The sequence below is a fragment of the Aegilops tauschii genome, chromosome 2 (assembly GCF_002575655.3).
Source record: "Aegilops tauschii subsp. strangulata cultivar AL8/78 chromosome 2, Aet v6.0, whole genome shotgun sequence".
Taxonomy (NCBI): domain Eukaryota; kingdom Viridiplantae; phylum Streptophyta; class Magnoliopsida; order Poales; family Poaceae; genus Aegilops; species Aegilops tauschii.
In genome coordinates this window covers 279,138,992-279,155,794 of record NC_053036.3, presented here as the reverse complement: position 1 = coordinate 279,155,794, position 16,803 = coordinate 279,138,992, and positions in this window count along the sequence as shown.

Here is a 16,803-nt window from a genome sequence, read left to right as displayed (position 1 = left end):
CAAAGCGTCGTGGCGGGATCTACATGCGAAGCGGAGTACATAGGTGCCTCAGAGGCAGCACAGGAAGTAGTCCGGATGAAGGAGTTCATCACCGACCTAGGAGTAATTCCCAATGCCTCAGGCCAAATGACTCTCTTTTGTGACAACACTGGAGCTATTTCCCTTGCCAAGGAGCCCAGGTTTCACAAGAAGACCAGACACATCAAGCGTCGCTTCAACTCCATTCGTGAATATATTCAAGATGGAGACATAGATATTTGTAAAGTGCACACGGATCTAAATGTCGCAGATCCGTTGACTAAACCTCTTCCACGAGCAAAACATGATCAACACCAGAACTCTATGGGTGTTCGATTCATCACAATGTAACTAGATTACTGACTCTAGTGCAAGTGGGAGACTGTTGGAAATATGCCCTAGAGGCAATAATAAAATAGTTATTATTATATTTCCTTGTTCATGATAATTGTCTATTGTTCATGCTATAATTGTATTAACCGGAAACCGTAATACATGTGTGAATACATAGACCATAATATGTCCCTAGTAAGCCTCTAGTTGACTAGCTCGTTGATCAATAGATGGTCGTGGTTTCCTGACCATGGACATTGGATGTCATTGATAACGGGATCACATCATTAGGAGAATGATGTGATGGACAAGACCCAATCCTAAGCATAGCACAAGATACATGTAGTTCGTTTGCTAGAGCTTTTCTAATGTCAAGTATCATTTCCTTCGACCATGAGATTGTGCAATTCCCGGATACCGTAGGAATGCTTTTGGTGTATCAAACGTCACAATGTAACTGGGTGGCTATAAAGGTGCACTACAGGTATCTCCGAAAGTGTCTGTTCAGTTGGCACGAATCGAGACTGGGAATTGTCACTCCGTATGACAGAGAGGTATCTCTGGGCCCACTCGGTAATGCATCATCATAATGAGCTCAATGTGACTAAGGAGTTAGCCACGGGATCATGCGTTACGGAACGAGTAAAGAGACTTGCCGGTAACGAGATTGAACGAGATATGGAGATACCGACGATCGAATCTCGGGCAAGTAACATACCGATGGACAAAGGGAATTATATATGGGATTGATTGAATCCCCGACATCGTGGTTCATCCGATGAGATCATCGTGGAACATGTGGGAGCCAACATGGGTATCCAGACCCCGCTGTTGGTTATTGGCCGGAGAGATGTCTCAGTCATGTCTGCATGGTTCCCGAACCCGTAGGCTCTACACACTTAAGGTTCGGTGATGCTAGAGTTGTTATGGGAAATTGTATGTGGTTACCGAAGGTTGTCCGGAGTCCCGGATGAGATCCCGGACATCACGAGGAGTTCCGGAATGGTCTGAAGGTGAAGATTTATATATGGGAAGTCCAGTTTCAGTCGCCGGAATAGTTTCGGGGGTTATCGGTATTGTACCAGGACCACAGAAAGGTGTCCGGGGGTCCACCGGGTGGGGCCACCTGCCCCGGGGGACTTAATGGGCTGAATATGGGAGCGAACCAGCCCCCTAGTGGGCTGGTGCGGCCCCCCAAGGGCCTAAGGCGCCTAGGGTTGGAAACCCTGGGGGAGGGGGCGCCGCCCACCTTGCTTGTGGGGCAAGTCTTCCCCCTTGGCCGCCGCCCCCCTCTAGATGCATCTATGGGGGCCGCCCCCCTCTTCCCTTCCCCTATAAATAGTGGGGGGGTGGGGTGGGAGGGCAGCTGGACCCCTTCCCCTGGCGCAGCCCCTCCCTCCTCCAACACCTCCTCCTCCTCCGTAGTGCTTGGTGAAGCCCTGCAGGAGAACCGCAAGCTCCACCAATTACGCCATCGTGCTGCCGGAGCTCTCCCACAACTTCTCCTCTCCCCTTGCTGGATCAAGAGGAGGAGACGTCCCCGGGGTGTACATGTGTTTAACATGGAGGCGTCATCCGTTCGGCGCTAGATCGGATCTTCCGCGATTTGAATCGCCGCGAGTACGTCTCCATCAACCGCGTTCTTGTAACGCCTCCGCTTAGCGATCTTCAAGGGTATGAAGATGCACTCCTTCTCTCTCGTTGCTAGCATCTCCTAGATTGATCTTGATGACACGTAGGAAAATTTGGAATTATTACTACGTTCCCCAACAGGTGCGCCCCCCCATATGGGCTGGCCAAATTGGAGAAGGAAAGGGGAAGGAAGAAAGGAAAAAGGGAATATGATTCCCCCTTCCCCCTCTTCCCTTCCTACTCCGAATAGGAATAGGAAAGGGGGGAGGCCGAATTGGGAGGACCCCAAATAGGATTCCTCCTACTTGGGGCGCCCCCTTGGTTGCCTCTCCTCCCCTCCAACCTATATATATGTGGGGGGCACTGCTAGAACACACACCAACAACTGTTAGCCATGTGCGGCGCCCCCCTCCACAGTTTACGCCTCCGGTCATATTCTCATAGTGCTTAGGCGAAGCCCTGCGCGGATCACTTCACCATCACGGTCACCACGCCGCCGTGTTGACGGAACTCATCTACTCCCTCGACACTTTGCTGGATCAAGAGTTCGAGGGACGTCATCGAGCTGAACGTGTACAGAACTCGGAGATGCCGTACGTTTGGTGCTTGATCGGTCGGAACAAGAAGAAGTTCGACTACATCAACCGCGTTGTCAAACGCTTCCGCTTTCGGTCTACGAGGGTACGTGGACATACTCTTCCCTCTCGTTGCTATGCATCTCCTAGATAGATCTTGCGTGAGCATAGGATTTTTTTGAAATTGCATGCTACGTTTCCCAACAATGGCATCCGAGCCAGGTCTATGCGTAGATGATATGCACGAGTAGAACCCAAAGAGTTGTGGGTGGTGATAGTCATACTGCTTACCACCAACGTCTTATTTTGATTCGGCGGTATTGTTGGATGAAGCGGCCCGGACCAACCTTACATGATCATGAGACCGGTTCCACCGACAGACATGCAACTAGTTTTGCATAAAGGTGGCTGGCGGGTGTCTGTTTCTCCAACTTTAGTTGAATTGAATTTGACTACGGCCAGTCCTTGTTGAAGGTTAAAACAACAAACTTGACAAAACACCGTTGTAGTTTTGATGCGTAGGTAAGAACGGTTCTTGCTAGAAGCCCGTAGCAGCCACGTAAAACTCGCAACAACAAAGTAGAGGACATCTAACTGGCTTTTGCAGGGCATGTTGTGATGTGATATGGTCAAGACATGATGTGATATACGTTGTTGTATGAGATGATCATGTTTTGTAAAAGTTATCGGCAACTGGCAGGAGCCTTATGGTTGTTGCTTTATTGTATGAAATGCAAACGCCATGTAATTGCTTTACTTTATCACTATGCGTTAGCGATAGTTGTAGAAGCAATAGTTGGCGAGACGACCACGATGCTACGATGGAGATCAAGGTGTCGAGCCGATGACGATGGAGATCATGACAATGCTTTGGAGATGGAGACCAAAGGCACAAGATGATGATGGCCATATCATGTCACATATTTTGATTGCATGTGATGTTTATCTTTTGTGCATCTTATTTTGCTTAGTACGGCGGTAGCATTATAAGATGATCCCTTAACAAAATTTCAAGGTATAAGTGTTCTCCCTGAGTATGCACGTTGCGACAGTTCGTCGTGCTGAGACACCACGTGATGATCGGGTGTGATAGGCTCTACGTTCACATACAACGGGTGCAAGACTCTTTTGCACATGCAAAATACTCGGGTTAAACTTGACGAGCCTAGCATGTACAGACATGGCCTCGAAACACTAGAGACTGAAAGGTCGAACGTGAATCATATAGTAGATATGATCAACATAGAGATGTTCACCATTCATGACTACTCCGTCTCACGTGATGATCAGACATGGTTTAGTTGATTTGGATCACGTGATCATTTAGATGACTCGATGGATGTCTATCTAAGTGGGAGTTCTGTAGTAATATGATTAATTGAACTTAATTTATCATGAACTTAGTCCTGATAGCATTTGCATATCTATGTTGTAGATCTATAGCTCGCGATATAGCTCTCTTATTTTTGATATGCTCCTAGAGAAAACTAAGTTGAAAGATGATAGTAGCAATGATGCGGACTAGGTCCTTGATCTGAGGATTATCCTCATTGCTGCACAGAAGAATTATGTCCTTGATGCACCGCTAGGTGACAGACCTATTGCAGGAGCAGATGCAGACGTTATGAACATTTGGCAAGCTCGATATGATATATAACTACTTGATAGTTTAGTGCACCATTCTTTACGGCTTAGAACCGGGACTTCAAGAACGTTTTGAACGCGACAGAGCATATGAGATGTTCCAAGAGCTGAAATTGGTATTTCAGACTCATGCCCATGTCGAGAGGTATGAGACCTCTGACAAGTACTTTGCCTACAAGATGAAGGAGAATAGCTCAACCAGTGAGCATGCACTCAGAATGTCTGGGTACTACAATCACTTGAATCAAGTGGGAGTTAATCTTCCAGATAAGATAGTGATTGATAGAGTTCTCTAGTCACTATAACCAAGCTACTAGAACTTCGTGATGAACTATAATATGCAAGGGATCACGAAAACGATTCCCGAGCTCTTTGCGATGCTGAAATCGATGAAGGTAGAAATCAAGAAAAAAGCATCAAGTGTTGATGGTTAAAAAAACCACTAGTTTCAAGAAAAGGGCAAAGGGAAAGAAAGGGAACTTAGAGAAGAATGGCAAGCAAGTTGTCACTCCCGTGAAGAAGCCCAAAGCTGGACCCAAGCCTGAAACTGAGTGCTTCTACTGCAAAGGAAATGGTCACTAGAAGCGGAGTTGCCCAAATATTTGGCGGATAAGAAGGATGGCAAAGTGAGCAAAGGTATATTTGATATACAGATTATTGATGTGTACTTTCCTAGTGTTCATAGCAACCCCTGGGTATTTGATACCGGTTCAGTTGCTAAGATTAGTAACTCGAAACATGAGTTGCAGAATGAACAGAGACTAGTTAAGGACGAGGTGACGATGTGTGTTGGAGGTAACTCCAAGGTTGATGCGATTACCATCGCACACTCCCTCTACCTTCGGGATTAGTGTTGAACCTTAAATAAATGTTATTTGGTGTATGTGTTGAGCATGAATATGATTTGATCATGTTTATTACAATACAGTTATTCATTTAAGTTAGAGAATAATTGTTGTTCTATTGACATGAATAAAACCTTATATGGTCATACACCCAATGTGAATGGTTTATTGAATCTCGATTGTAGTGATACACATATTCATAAAATTGATGCCAAAAGATGCAAAGTTGATAATGATAGTGCAACATATTTGTGGCACCGTCGTTTAGGTCATATTGGTGTAAAGCGCATGAAGAAAATCCATGCGGATGGACTTTTGGAATCCCTTTATTATGAATCATTTGATACTTGCGAACCATGCCTCATAGGCAAGATGACTAAAACTCCGTTCTCTGGAACAATGGAGCGAGATAATGACTTATTGGAAATAATACATACTGATGTATGCGGTCCAATGAGTGTTGAAGCTCGCGGCAGGTATCGTTATTTTCTAACCTTCACAGATGATTTGAGCAGATATGGGTATATCTACTTGATGAAACACAAGTCTGAAACATTTCAAAAAGTTCAAAGAATTTCAGAGTGAAGTGGAGAATCATCGTAACAAGAACTAAAGTTTCTACGATCTGATCACGAAGGCGAATATTTGAGTTACGAGTTTGGCCTTCATTTAAAAAAATGTGGAATAGTTTCACAACTCACGCCACCTGGAACACCACAGCGTAATGGTGTGTCCGAACGTCATCACCGTACTTTATTAGATATGGTGCGATCTATGATGTCTCTTACTGATTTACCACTATCATTTTGGGGTTATGCATAAGAGGTAGCTGCATTCACGTTAAATAGGGCACCGTCTAAATCCGTTGAGACGACACCATATGAACTGTGGTTTGGCAAGAAACCTATGCTGTCGTTTCTTAAAGTTTGGGGTTGCGATGCTTATGTGAAAAAGCTTCAGCCTGATAAGCTCGAACCCAAATCGGAGAAGTGCGTCTTCATAGGATACCCAAAAGAAACTATTGGGTACACCTTCTACCACAGATCCGAAGGCAAGATCTTTGTTGCTAAGAATGGATCCTTTCTTGAGAAGGAGTTTCTCTCGAAAGAAGTGAGTGGGAGGAAAGTAGAACTTGATGAGGTAATTGTACCTTCTCTCAATTTGGAAAGTAGCTCATCAGAGAAATCCGTTCCCGTGGTGCCTACACCAACTAGAGAAGAAGCTAATGATGATGATCATGAAACTTCAGATCAAGTTACTACTGAACCTCGTAGGTCAACCAGAGCACGTTCCGCACCAGAGTGGTACGGTAATCCTGTCTTGGAAGTCATGTTACTAGACCATGACGAACCTACAAACTATGAGGAAGCGATGATGAGCCCATATTCTGATAGATGGCTTGAGGCCATGAAATCTGAGATAGGATCCATGTATGAGAACAAAGTGTGGACTTTGGTTGACTTGTCCGATGATCGGCGAGCCATAGAGAATAAATGGATTCAAGAAGAAGACTGGCGCTGATGGTAATGTTACTGTCTACAAAGCTCGACTTGTCGCGAAAGGTTTTCGACAAGTTCAAGGAGTTGACTACGATGAGACATTCTCACTCGTAGCGATGCTTAAGTCTATCTGAACCATGTTAGCAATTGCCGCATTTTATGATTATGAAATTTGGCAAATGGACGTCAAAACTGCATTCCTTAATGGATTTCTTGAAGAAGAATTGTATATGATACAACCAGAAGGTTTTGTCAATCCTAAAGGTGCTAACAAAGTGTGCAAGCTCCAGCGATCCATCTATGGATTGGTGCAAGCATCTCGGAGTTGGAATATATGCTTTGATGAGGTGGTCAAAGCATATGGTTTTATACAGACTTTTGGAGAAGCCTGTATTTACAAGAAAGTGAGTGGTAGCTCTGTAGCATTTCTGATATTGTATGTGGATGACATATTGCTGATTGGAAATGATATAGAATTTCTGGATAGCATAAAAGGATACTTGAATAAGAATTTTTCAATGAAAGACCTTGGTGAAGCTGCTTACATATTGGGCATCAAGATCTATAGAGATAGATCAAGACGCTTGATAAGATTTTCAATGAGTACATACCTTGACAAGATTTTGAAGGAGTTCAAACTAGATCAGTCAAAGAAAGAGTTCTAGCCTGTATTGTAAGGTATGGAGTTGAGTAAGACTCAAAACCCGACCACGGCAGAAGATAGAGAGAGAATGAAGGTCATTCCCTATGCCTCAGCCATAGGTTCTATAAAGTATGCTATGCTGTGTACCAGACCTATCGTGTACCTTGCCATGAGTTTGGCAAGGGGGGAGGGGTACAATAAGTGATCCAGGAGTAGATCACTAGACAGCGGTCAAAATTATCCTTAGAGGACTATGGAAATATTTCTCAGTTATGGAGGTGATAAAGAGTTCGTCGTAAAGAGTTACGTTGATGCAAGCTTTTACACCGATCCAGATGACTCCGAGTCTCAATCTGGATACGTATTGAAAGTGGGAGCAATTAGCTAGAGTAGCTCCATGAAGAGCATTGTAGACATAGAAATTTGCGAAATACATACGGATCTGAATGTGGCAGACCTGTTGACTAAACTTCTCTCACAAGCAAAACATGATCACACATTAGTACTCCTTGGGTGTTAATCACATAGCGATGCGAACTAGATTATTGACTCTAGTAAACCCTTTGGGTGTTGGTCACATGGCGATGTGAACTATGGGTGTTAATCACATAAATATGTGAACTATTGGTGTTAAATCACATGGCGATGTGAACTAGATTATTGACTCTAGTGCAAGTGGGAGACTGAAGGAAATATGCCCTAGAGGCAATAATAAAGTTGTTATTTTATATTTCCTTATATCATGATAAATGTTTATTATTCATGCTAGAATTATATTAACCGGAAACTTGATACATGTGTGGATACATAGACAAAACACAGTGTCCCTAGTAAGCCTCTACTAGACTAGCTCGTTAATCAAAGATGGTTAAGTTTCCTAACCATAGACATGTGTTGTCATTTGATGAACGGGATCACATCATTAGGAGAAGATGGACAAGACCCATTTGTTAGCATAGCATATTGATCGTTCAGTTTTGTTGCTGTTGCTTTCTTCATGTCAAATACATATTCCTTCGACTATGAGATTATGCAACTCCCCGATATCGGAGGAATGCCTTATGTGCTATCAAACGTCACAACGTAATTGGGTGATTATAAAGATGCTCTACAGGTATCTCCGAAGGTGTTTGTTGGGTTGGCATAGATCGAGATTAGGATTTGTCACTCCAAGTATCAGAGAGGTATCTCTGGGCCCTCTCGGTAATACACATCATAAGAAGCCTTGCAAGGAGTGTGACTAATGAGTTAGTTGCGGGATGATGTATTACAGAACGAGTAAAGAGACTTGCCGGTAACGAGATTGAACTAGGTATGAAGATACCGACGATCGAATCTCGGGCAAGTAACATACCAATGACAAAGGGAATAATGATGTTGTCATAACGGTTCGACCGATAAAGATCTTCATAGAATATGTAGGAACCAATATGAGCATCCAGGTTCCGCTATTGGTTGTTGACCGGAGAGGTGTCTTGGTCATGTCTACATAGTTCTCGAACCCGTAGGGTCCGCACGCTTAACGTTCGATGACGATTTTGTATTATATGAGTTATGTGATTTGGTGACCGAATGTTGTTCAGAGTCTCGGATGAGATCACGGACATGATGAGGAGTCTTGAAATGGTCGAGAGGTAAAGATTGATATATAGGACGATGGTATTCGGACACCGGAAGTGTTTCAGGATGCACCGGGTACTTATCGGGTCACCGGAAGGGGTTCCGGGCACCCCCGACAAAAGATATGGGCCTTATGTGCCAAGAGGGGAAACACGCCAGCCACCAAGGGGCTAGCGCCCCCCATATGGGCTGGCCAAAATGGAGAAGGAAAGGGGAAGGAGGAAAGGAAAAAGGGAATAGGATTCCCCCTTCCCCCTCTTCCCTTCCTACTCTGAATAGGAATAGGAAAGGGGGGAGGCCGAATTGGGAGGACCCCAAGTAGGATTCCTCCTACTTGGGGCGCCCCCTTAGCTGCCTCTCCTCCCCTCCAAACTATATATATGTGGGGGGAGGGGCACCGCTAGAACACACACCAACAATTGTTAGCCGTGTGCGGCGCCCCCCTCTACAGTTTACGCCTCCGGTCATATTCTCGTAGTGCTTAGGCGAAGCCTTGCGCAGATCACTTCACCATGCCGTCGTGCTGACGAAACTCATCTACTCCCTCGACACTTTGCTGGATCAAGAGCTCGAGGGATGTCATCGAGCTGAATGTGTGCAGAACTCAAGGTGTTGTACATTCAGTGCTTGATCGGTCGGAACGAGAAGAAGTTCGACTACATCAACCGCATTGTCAAACGCTCCCGCCTTCGGTCTGCGAGGGTACGTGGACATAATCTCCCTCTCTCGTTGCTATGCATCTCCTAGATAGATCTTGCTTGAGTGTAGGATTTTTTTTGAAATTGCATGCTACGTTTCCCAACACAGTAGTAGTAACTTAGCAAGAACTATATAAGAGAAATTCATAGGCATTGGATCGGTGGATTCGTTGGATGATATTCATCATATAACAGTCATAACCTAGGTCGATACAAAACTAGCTCCAGTTCATAAATATAATGTAGGCATGTATTCCGTAAATAGTCATACGTGCTTATGGATAGAACTTGCATGACATCTTTTGTCCTACCCTCCCATGGCAACGGGGTCCATATGGAAACTAAGCATTAACACATAGTGAAATACATGAACTCCTCAAACTACGGTCATCATGGGAAAGTATCCCGAATACTGTCACTCCAGGGTTTACGGATCATAACACATAATAGGTGAATATAACTTGCAAGATCGGATCTAGAACATAGATATAATGGTGATAACATAAACGGTTCAGATATGAAATCATGACACTCGGGCCCAAAGTGACAAGCATTAAGCACGGTAAAGTCATATCAACGTCAATCAGAACATAGTGGATACTAGGGATCAAGCCCTAACAAAACTAACTCGATTACATGATGAATCTCATCCAACTCCTCACTGACCAGCGAGCCTACGAAGGAATTACTCACTCCCGGTGGGGAGCATCATGGAATTGGCGATGAAGGAGGGTTGGTGATGACGAAGATCAAAGATGCCCCTCTCCGGAGCCCAAAACGTCTCCAGATCTGGCCTCCCGATGAACGACGGCGGCTCCGTATCGCGAAACGAGATAATTCTTCCTCCCTGATTTTTTTTGAAAAAATAGGTATTTATGGAGTTGGAATCAGGGTCTACGGGGCCACTAGGTGAGCACAACCCACCTGGGCGAGCCTAAGAGGGGGGGGGGCGCCCTGGTGGGTTGTGCTCACCCAGAGGGCCCCCTCCGGTGGTTTTTGGCTCCAATATTTTTCTTTTATTCTGAAATAATTCTCCAAATTTTTTTGTTCCAATCCGAGAACTTTTATTTCTACACAAAAACAACACCATGGTAGTTCTGCTGAAAACAATGTCAGTCCGGGTTAGTTTCATTCAAATCATGCAAATTAGAGTCCAAAACAAGAGGAAAAGCGTTAGAAAAAGTAGATACGATGGAGACGTATCAACTCCCCCAAGTTTAAACCTTTGCGTGTCCTCAAGCAATTCAGTTGATAAACTGAAAGTGAAAAACAAAAAGTTTTACGATCTCTTTTGCTCTTGTTTACATAAATAAGCATAAGTAGCGCCCAGGGTTTCAGCAAAATCATAACTAACATGTCAACAATAACTCTTAAAAATTATATTAACTCATATCAATGACATAATCAACTAGCGAGCAATAATAAAATATCTCAAATGACAACACCTTGTCAAGACTCGCTAGCCCTTTCTGAGACCGCAAAACATAAATGTAGAGCACCTCCAAAGTTCAAGTAGCGACTAAACATTGCAATTCATTATAGAAAAGATCCAGTCATGATGCATCCAACATTAACTATACACAATGCATGAGGATGACAATAGTGCTCTCAGAATCTGGCGCTTATTTGAGAAGATGATGACTCAGCATAGAATTAAATAGATAGTCCCTTCGCAGAGGGAAGCATGGATTTGCAGCGGTGCCAGAGCTCAGTTTTTAAAACAGAGGTAAATGAAATTTTGAAAAATGCACCCTTCCTGTTTACTTCGCGACCATTAGTTATCGATATCTTACATGCTAAACACATTAGTGGCAGTTCCCAAGCGATAGAAGTAAAGGTTTACTCCCCCTCCAAGAACAATCACACTCCACGGCTAGCCGAATCCATGGGTACCGTCCATACAAACAACATCAATCCTGGGGAAGTTTTGTTTAATTATTTGCAATTTGATTTTGGGACTGGGAATCCATATTACCGCCCCTCTCGTGCAAGGACGAGTGAATAAACACTCATCATGAGAATAACCCGCTTAGCATGGAAGATACCGACTACCTCCAGTCGCTCTATGAACAATCCAGGCACACAAAAACGGATATTTATTTGAAGTTTTTAGAGGTGGCACATGCAAATTTACTTAGAGCGGCAGGGTAATACCGTGTATAGGTATATATGGTGGAATCATCTAGAATAACTTGGGTTTTAGGATTTTGATGCACAAGTAGTATTTCTGCTTAGTACAGGCGAAGGCTGGCCAATAGGTTGGGAAGTGGCCAACTAGAGAGCAAAAAGGGCATGAACATGCATTATGCATAATGAACATTGGATACTAGCATGAGTAGGGTATGAGCACCTTGAACATAAACATCATAGAGGCTATGTTGGTTTTGATTCAACTACATGTATGAACATGTTCCAAGTCAAGCCACTCGAAACATTCAGAGAAGGATACCATATCATCATACTACATCACAATCATTTTAACACAATGTTGATATCCAAGATAAATCATTATCCACTCCTAGCTACTTAAGCATGGCATGAGAAACTATAATCCCTAATTGTCATTGCAAACATGTTTGATCATAATATGCTGAATCATGGATACTAGGTAAAACATATTTACAAAGATAGAACAAGTTGAGTTCATACCCGTTTCTCTCTGCCACAACCAGTTCACCAAATATCGTCACTATTGCCTTTCACTTGCACGATCGAACGATTTCAAAATAATAATAGTGCAAGAGTGCCGTGGGCTAAGCTGGAACCTGCAAACATTTTATTCAAAGGAGAAGACAAGGTAATTTGGGCTCTTTGTTAGATCAACAATAATGCAAATGAGAGTCACTCAACATTTTCATCGTGGTCTTCTCCTTGGTATGACTCAATAATCAGAAAAGAAATTCAGAGAAACACACTGAAATATTTTTGGAGTTTTTAGTTTCTCTAGAAGAAAGCAAATTAAAGAAGGAAAAACAAAAACAAGAAAAACTATTTACATGGGAAAACTCTCAACAAGCAAGAAGAAGAATCGAGAAATCTTTTTGGGTTTTCTTTTAATACAACAACTAATTAAACTAGAAAGGAAAACCGAAAAGAAGCAGGAAATATTTTGGGGCTTTCTCAAAGTTTTTCAAACAGACAAGAAGAAAGCAAGAAAATAAATCTAGCATGGGTAATACAATGAAAAAGTGTGAACACCGACAACTGGAATGAAATGTGTGAACATGAAAGTATTGTCGGTGGAAATACGTACTCCCCCAAGCTTAGGATTTTGGCCTAGCTTGGTAATCACCTCCTACAGCCTGCGTAATAATCGGAGTGATAGCTCACAGAGGCTCTTGGTGCAGCCTCCTCAGCCCGCCGAGCAACCGCAACCTCTGCGTTGTGTGCGCGGGCCTCGCTCTCAAGAACATAGTACCTTCCTTTGTTGTGATAATCAAAGAGAACAGGAGCAGGCAAAAAGGTGTGCACAATGGAAGCTTTATTGAACAACAGGTTATAAATATAATCAGTGGTCTCGCCCTTAAGGAACTTATGGCGCTTCATGGCCTCAAAGTCTAAGTACTGAGTGGGTAAGGTAGGGTCATTAGGCCAAGGTGATACACCCATATCCTTTGCTAGACGTCAATCATAAATCCCACCATAAAAATATCCACTACCAGCGTTGTGTTGCAGTCTGCGTGCAACAATCGCTCCATGGTTATAACATTTAATACCGGTGAGAGCAGTGTGTATGAGGCTCAAGTCAGGAGCACAAAGTGTGCTGCAATCCTGCTTGCCTACAATGCATTTGCCATTAAAGAGTGCAAAGTATTGAATCGATGGGAAATGAATGCTCTTTATTCTACCTTGTGCCACTCCTCTAGTCTCACCATAGCAAAGGCTAGTCAAGAATGTCTCATACTCAGATCTTGGTGGTTCGTCCAGTGAACCCCAAAATGGAATTTTGCAGAAGTTAGAAAATGTCTCTAAAGGTAAGGTAAATGGATGGTCATACAGTTTAAACGACACTCTAGACTCACGAGGATGAAATTTAAATTCTTTAGTAAATGATTCTGTGAGGCTGAGATGTTGGTTGCACTTATCTTCCATGTAGGGACCGAGCTCGGCGTTGTGGACATATTGCTCAAATTCTTCTTTAATACCTGCCCTCACCATAAAATCGTTGCATGGCCATAGGCAGGATTTGGTAGCTGCTTCCCGTATCAAACTTGCGCTTGGTTCAACATAAGACCGATGCACCGAGCCACTACTAGATGATGCCTCCGAAGACCTCCTCCTCGAAGAACTCCTAAAGAAACTCATCTTATTCCTATAGATAAAATTCTGAAATTTTTACTCCACAAAAATTTTGTCAACAAAACTTCACAAGATTGATAGCAACTACTCATAAGCATGCATAGAGGCTATATTGAGGATTCAAACTACTTAGAAATCCAAGAATTCAACATGCAAGCTCATCTACAGCAGCACCAAGAGTAGCTAATTATTCAAAATATAATCCACTAAAGCAAAAACTAATTGGACCACTGGAGGAGTCACATACCAAGTAGCAATCCCCCAAAACAGTTTTGGAAATGGAGCTTCGAGCAAAGAGATCGAAATCCGCGGGTTTGAGAGCAAGAACACGAGAGAGAGAGAGAGAGAGAGAGAGAGAGAGAGAGAGAGAGAGAGAGAGAGAGAGAGCAATGGTGAATTTTTTCTGGAGGTAGGCAATGACATGGGCTAAAGAGATAAGTGAGGGGCCCACGTGGGGACCACAACCCACCAGGGCGCGCCTGGGGCTGGTGGCGCGCCCAGGTGGGTTGTGCCCACCTGGTGCACCCCCCCTATGATGTTATTTGCACTATAAATTCAAAAATATTAAAACAAAACTGTATTAATTTTTCTGGACATTCTGAGAACTTCTATTTTTGAGTCATTTTTTATTGCACAGAAAATTCAGAAAACAGGATAAACATGGCATTTTATTTTATTTAACTAAGAAAAACAAAGAACAAAAGGCAAGGACAGAAGGTAGTGCCTACTAAATTCATCAACTCCATACCTCTCAAAAGTGATCCATTAATAAGGTTGACCAAGTCTTATTAACAACCACCTTCGATTAGCATGAAACCGAAGAACTTTCGTAAAACACTAAGTTAACTCAACGGGGATATGCATGTCCCCAACAATAAGTATATCATATTTCTTTTTGGCAGTAGGTAGAGGTAGTTGAAAACTTCCAATAGTGAGTGTCGGAGATTGCTCAATAACATTAATACCATTGACTTGGAATTGTTTCTTCGGAAAATGCACCTTATGCTCATTACCATTGATATGAAAAGTGACCTTGATTTTATTGCAATCAATAACAGCCCCTACAGTATTCAGAAAGGGTCTACCATGGATAATCGACATGTTGTCGTCCTCGGGCATCTCAAGTATAACAAAGTCTGTTAAGATAGTAACATTTACAACAAAAATGAGCACATCCTCACAAATAACGATAGGTATAGCAGTTGATTTATCAGCCATTTGCAAAGATATTTCAGCTTCAGGTATTTTTCCTTTTATTAGTGATGATGTCTTTCGTATATTTTGCATAAGGGGCCATCTTTAAAATGTCAGTCAAGCGAGTAAGCAAAAAGACTGGCCTAATTATTTCAGCAAAGCGTTCAAATTCTTTATCATCTTTCTTATTAGTTGATTTAGGTGGAAAGGGCATGGGTTTTTGAACCCATGGTTCTCTTTCTTTACCAGGTTTCATAGCCACAAAGTCTCTTTTATCATCTCTTTTATTTTTAGGTTGTGGGTGATCAAGATCAACAACTGGTTCTATTTCGACATCATTATTTGGTTCTTTATCTTTATCTAGTTGAGTGTCTTCATGAACATAATCATTATCGCTAGATGAATGTTTATTACCAGATTGAGTTTCAGCATCGAAAATAGAAACATCATTATTAGCTTCAGGAGGTTTTTCTATCTCAGGTTCACTAGAGGTATGCAAAGTCCTATCCTTTTTTATTTTCTTCTTCTTTTTAGAAGGACTAGGTGCATTAGTGTTAATTCTTTGAGAGTCTTGTTCAATTCTTTTAGGGTGTCTCTGAGGATAAAGTGGTTCCTGAGTCATTCTACCCCCTCTAGTCATTACTCTAACGGCATGATCATTCATATTATTATTTATTTCATCAAGCAATTTTCTTTGAGATTTAGCAACTTGTTCTAGTTGAGTTTGAACCATAGAAGCATGTTTTCCTACACCTATAACATCATTGGTCATTATGAATAACAAGTCACTCAAGCGAGCAATCATATCAGAGTTGTATTTCAATTGTTTCATAACATTTGCATTGAATTGATCTTGTTTTCTAATATAGTTATCAAACTCATAAAGGCACTGACTAGGATGCATATTATAAGGGTTGTCCTTTTCATCAAATTTCATTAAAGAATTTACCTCTACCACCTTTGGTGGTGGTGTATCAAGCCCATATATTTCTTCAATAGGAGGTAAATTTTTTACGTCCTCAGATTTATTACCTTTTTCCTTCATACATTTCTTTGCCTCTTGCATATCTTCAGGACTAAGATATAAGATACCCCTCTTCTTCAGAGTGGGTTTAGGAGGTGGTTCAGGAAGAGTCCAATCATCATAATTTTTCAATATGTTATTCAATAATTCCTCAGCTTGTTCAACGGTTCGTTCCCTGAAAACACAACCAGCACAACTATCTAGGGAGTTCCTAGAAGCATCGATTAGTCCATTATAGAAGATATCAAGTGTAACACCCCAGTGTCATGCTACAATAACCCTCTGTGATTAAGCTAATCATTTTACTAAACAGTGCTTGATCACCTTTGATTCGAATATCTTTTGAAATTTCCACTTTCAAATCAAATTCAATTTGCAAGTGAAATTTGGAGTTGCACAAAAGTTGCTGCAAAATAGTTCATCTTTTACCCAAAATTCCATAACATTTAATTGTTAAGGAAAAAAGCATCACCTCCAAGCCAAGGTGGACTATAGCAATTTAAAACAGTGCCAAATAAGCAAATTAATTGCTTTTCCATTTATGCAAAATTATAACAGCTTCAATTAGATTCCAAACTTTTGGTGGCAGTGCACAATATTTCTTTGAATTTGTTTTGGTCAGTGGCATATTTTTGCGAAGTCATTTGTGACTAAAAGAAAATGCAAAAGCTACTGGAAAAAGAAAAACAGATAAAGAACAGACAAAAGGCCAAGTGCATACTGTGCACTTGAGCCCACTGTCTACAGTGCAGGCCCAACCCACCCCACGGTCATCCCCT